The 4,945-nt window shown below is 42.5% G+C and overlaps 1 pseudogene across 1 annotated transcript; it reads right to left on the reverse strand.

The window, feature by feature from the left end:
• Positions 1 to 1,208: 1,208 nt before the first annotated feature.
• On the reverse strand, positions 1,209 to 3,760 carry LOC148864156 (transcription factor TCP7 pseudogene; annotated as a pseudogene). Its single transcript, XR_016110178.1, has one exon. The product of XR_016110178.1 is annotated as a transcription factor TCP7 pseudogene (transcript).
• Between the last annotated feature and the right edge of the window lie 1,185 nt (positions 3,761 to 4,945).

Raw genomic sequence — 4,945 nt, forward strand, 5'->3', positions numbered from 1 at the left:
ATTTAGAAATAACATGTAGAATGAACATTTTTTTACACTAAATTTGATAACTATTTTTTTACAACCAAACTTTTCAGCTAAGAGACTAGGAATATTAGGCTGACAATAAGTAGGTCCCGACCTAGATGGCTTGTAGATTAAGCTGGGCAAGTCCAAGAACATTTATGAGCTTGTTTCATTTTAATTAATGGAAGTATGTGTATTTTGCCTGAGTGTGCACCACTGGTTTAAATTCAAGGCAGTGCCCTAAATAAGTGCTGTCAGATTCAGAACAGATTGGACGGTTGAACTGGTGCACCAGTGACTGGAAGAACTTTTGACATCCTTTCTTTTTAACAATTTTCATGGAATAAATTAGTAAACCACTGGTTAAGCAGGTCACCCAATAGCTTTCAGATCTTTTATGAAATTCAGGTCTGACCGGGTTAGGTATCAACATGAGCCAGATGATTTAACAGATAGCTTGTTAAAAACCTGATTTTTTTTTCACAGCCACCAGATTTTTAAGAGCATAATTGAACCTTACAAATATGGAATTTATAAACCAGTAGGAACGAAAGGGTTAATTACTGTATTTTCCTATGCAGCTTGGCCAGCTATGAAACTTCTGCAATGGTTAAAGTCACAGTGGAGCCAGCTGGCACAACAGTAGACTCAACCAGAAATTCAAAACCCTGTAAACCTACAGTGCATGGTATGGACAAAACACAATCCTATTTAACCAGAGAGTAAATATGTCGTGATTGGTTTAATTAGTCCAGCTCAAATGATATTTTGGGCCGTCAGAACCAAAGAGAGGAGAATTCCCAAATAACCAAGTTAGAACATGATGCTACAGTCCTGAAAGTTGAACCAGAAAGAATCCCCTTTCAATTTCTCAGTATTTTCAATCAATGCTTAAGGGTTGTAAGTTTATCAACAAACTGGAGTCTCACTACAGATTAATTAAATATAAATTGCAGTTTTGAACAACGATGAACGTCATTAACTGCACATAGTTAAACAACCATTATTACTTGAGGAGTGCAACAGAAGCATGAATATAAGCAACCCATGCAATTGAGATAGTAGAATATTATAAAAACTGATAAATTTAATCAAGCCCACGAAAAAGGAAGAAGAAAAAGGAAATTAAGGTGGATATATAAGCAGACAATTCAATAAGCACTGCACAGAAAAATAAAAGAAAAGAAAAAACAAGATGGCGATGGAATAAGTTCATATTTACATTAACCAAAAAGTAACACGAGACACAATCTAAATGTTGAGTGATCCAAAAGGAAAGAGAGAAACAGATGTCTTTTATTCACACTGCAGCACCCCAAACAATCCATTACATACAGAAAAACCCATTATTTTCATGCTGATAAATCTAAGGGAATTGCTAAAAAAAATACATATGAAATTAAAAATAGAGATCTTACAGGCATGAACCAGGAGCTTTTCCGCAGCATTCTCCTTAAGTTCTCCACACCAACATAAGAGAGCATGAGATAAAAAGAGAGCGAGAGACAATCCAGGTACAGTGACGAACACTAACCAAAGCATCCCAGGCACATGAGCCAACAAAAACTCCCCAATTCTATCACAATCACAGAAATAGCAGCTTGAAACTCCTATTCATCGATGAGGATCACCAGGGAGGGAATTCAAGCTACATTGAGAAAACCCGAATTGCAGAGGCTCATATCTGTCCACTGAACCATGAATACAATCACCTTGAAAGTAATAATATCTCTGCCAGTTGGTTATCAATCGTCACCATAACCAAGCTCCTACATCCAATCGCCAAGAAAAAACAATTTTCTCTGTGGCAAGAGAGGGATCTCAGCCACTTCTTCAAATCATAATTTGCAGGTCATAGTGCAATTTATTACCAATTCAATCTTCAATTCAACGTTTATGGTCCTGATCAAGGTGGCAACCGGAAGACCATCCTTCCTACCAAAACAGAGAAACGAATGCATCTTCGCCATTGCCAGGTACCAACAGAAGGAATTCCTTAAAATTCAACCAGAAAGCTTAAACCTCAAAAAACCCCTTCCCTTCTCCAGTTAGGCCATATGAAAAGATTGTCGGCGCATTCACAAACCCTAGCTCCTCACTTACTGACACACACGCACTCTCTCTCTCTCTCACTTAACAAAATCCCAAGCCCCAAAAAACAAAAACAAGAGTGACAAAAACTAAACCCTAATTTTCCACTGAACAGAGAAGGATAAGTAAGCAACGTAGTAAAACCCTAGTTGATTGGATTTCGTAGTTCATTCAAATTCCCCAAACCCTAATTGTTCCCTGAATCACCCAAACTAAGAACCCTAACTCTAACCCCTAAAAGTTCGCCTCATGAACACACGAATACACACAATCAAAATCAACGATGCTCGTCGTCTCTTCTCACCGACGACGCCGGGGCACCAGACAACGAAGCGAGCAAGTTCAGATGCCCCTGCGCAATCGGCAGATAATTACCAACCCTCGCCGCCGACGCCTCTCCGATAGGCTGTTGCGGGAACCTCCCCGTCATGGACTGCTGAGAGGCGACGGCCACCGCAGCCGGCGTGGGCACCACCATCTCCGGTGTGGCCGCGAAGCTCCAAACCTGACCAAAATCCGGCCTCGCCGGAAGTGCCCAGAAGCCACCCGTGGGCCCCACAGCAACTGCAGCAGCGGCCGCAGTGGCATCATCCTTTGCGCCGTCGTCCGCATCATCGTCCGTCCTGAGTCGCTTACCCAGTATGAACGGTGTAGGCCCCAGCATCGGGGGCGTGGGTTTCTGATCAAGCGACGCCGAAACGGACGTACCGGATGAACCCCTCACCGAGACTGACACGGCCGAGAAACTAGCGGGAGTGGTCCCAGTGCCGGTGGCGGCGATGATGGACGGCTCAGCTTGACGGAGAAGCCACTCTATCGTCTGACCGTCGGATTTATGGCCCAGTTCCCGAGTGAGCTGGAATACCCTAGCAGCACAGATGATCGGCATGCGTATGCGACGTCCACGTCCATCGACCTTGCTGTGCCGGTCCTTCGCCGGTGGTTTCTTCACCGCTAGAGTTCCGTTACCTGGTGGCTGCTGTCTTTGCGGGTCCATGAGCGCCCCGTTAGTCGCACCGTTAGTCGCCCCGTCGGTAGTCGACATCTCTTTGCTTCTTCTGCGATGTGTGTCTATGCCGATAGAGAGAGAGAGAGAGAGAGAGAGAGAGAGAAAGAGAGATGGAAAGACAGAAGAAAGAGCTTAGCTTTGCTAAGATGAGCTGGTGTGCGCTTGTTGATGGCGATCGCAGTGTGTCTGTGTATGAGAGAGAAGAGAGAGAAATGAAGTGTGTGGGTTGGGAGGGAAAAAGAGAACTCTAATCATTGAGCGGCAGGAGCGGGTGGAGACAGGCGGAAGGGCACATGGAGCAGTGGGCCCCAGTCCGCACAACCCCACCCCTCTCTCCTCTTTCACCCCTTTCTCTCTCTAGTGTAGTAGTAGTCTGTACGTACAGTACTCACTACTCAGTCCTCTTCCTCTCTCCTCTCCACTCTGGTGGTGATGCTGATGCAGTGAATTTTGGGGAAATTGACACCTGGTTGGCTGCGAAATTACCTGAAGGGCCACCTGGTTGCTCTTCCCTCGGCCTTCATCTTCCACTGCTTTCTCTCTCCACATTTTCTGGTGTTTTTTTTTACTGCTAAGAATTTCGGCGAAGTTGGAATGGAAGGAGACGAATGGGGTGAGGGGAGTGGGTGCGGGAGGGAAGGGCCGCTGGGCAGGGGACAGCAGGCTACAGGGAATTTTGGTCGTTTCGGGTCGGAACGGGTAATATCAATGCTCCTTATAGTTCGACCCCCTTTGTGTCTTCAAATTACGGGACTGCCACCACAACGCATCAGCATCGATGTCGAGGTGTCTAATCTGCTTGGACAAAAGCTTGGTGCGGGAATATAGTACACCTCCCCAAAATTCCAATCACTATATCCTGGGCCCCATACTTTGCCACGTTTCAAACATTTTGGACAACTGTACATGGGTCCCATCCCCTCATTTCATTAGACTACCTTGTTCGAAAATATGGCCTCAAAATTGTGGCTGTTTTGGTGGGACAAAATTTACTTTTTCATTATTAAAAATTAATATCATCGCCTTTCTATGCTCACTATTTCGGGTGGAGGTTTTGGCTTGGGCCCTCCTTTCCTCTCTTTTAGGGCCAAATCTGCTACCCACCCAACACATTCAACCGGATGGTCCAATCAGTTACGGTGACCGTATAGGGATGCAAACGGATCGGATGGATTTGAACGAGGGTATATTCAAATCCAATCCAATATTGTTCATATCGGATCAGATAGATTCGATATGAATTTAAATCCTATTGGTAACTTGGATTTTTTGGTCTGATCTGATTTGATTTATTTTTTTTTAATTAATAAATTATTAAAAAATTTTAAATATATTAATTTAGATAAAGTAAAAAACAAAAAATACAAATATAACAAATTTATAAAAATATATTTATAAATAAATAAATAACATACATATGTATATATATCGAATCAGATCTTTTCGGATTGAATAGGGGTGATTCAAATATAATTCGATTTCTGGTCGTATCCTATTATCCAATCTGAAGATCCAAACAGAGTGATCCAAATTCAACCAAATAGGATAGTATTGAATCATATAGATCATGATCTAATCCATTTGCACCCCTAGTGAATCCATCCCTGTCCCAATTTAACATTATTCCCAAATTTAGAATTGTCAATGAATTGGGTCTAGGTCAGGATAGAATGCACCAATCCCAAACGGGTTATTAATCAGGACTAAAAGAATGGCATTAATTGGGACAATTAGGTGCGATCCGATTATACTTGACGTCCATATAATACATATTTTTAACCAAAATAATTTCATATATTGTTTATGAAATTTACCTTTTACATAAAATATAATAAAAAT

The sequence above is a fragment of the Nelumbo lutea genome, chromosome 3 (genome assembly GCF_056320005.1).
Source record: "Nelumbo lutea isolate HS-2025 chromosome 3, American lotus-T2T, whole genome shotgun sequence".
Lineage (NCBI taxonomy): Eukaryota > Viridiplantae > Streptophyta > Magnoliopsida > Proteales > Nelumbonaceae > Nelumbo > Nelumbo lutea.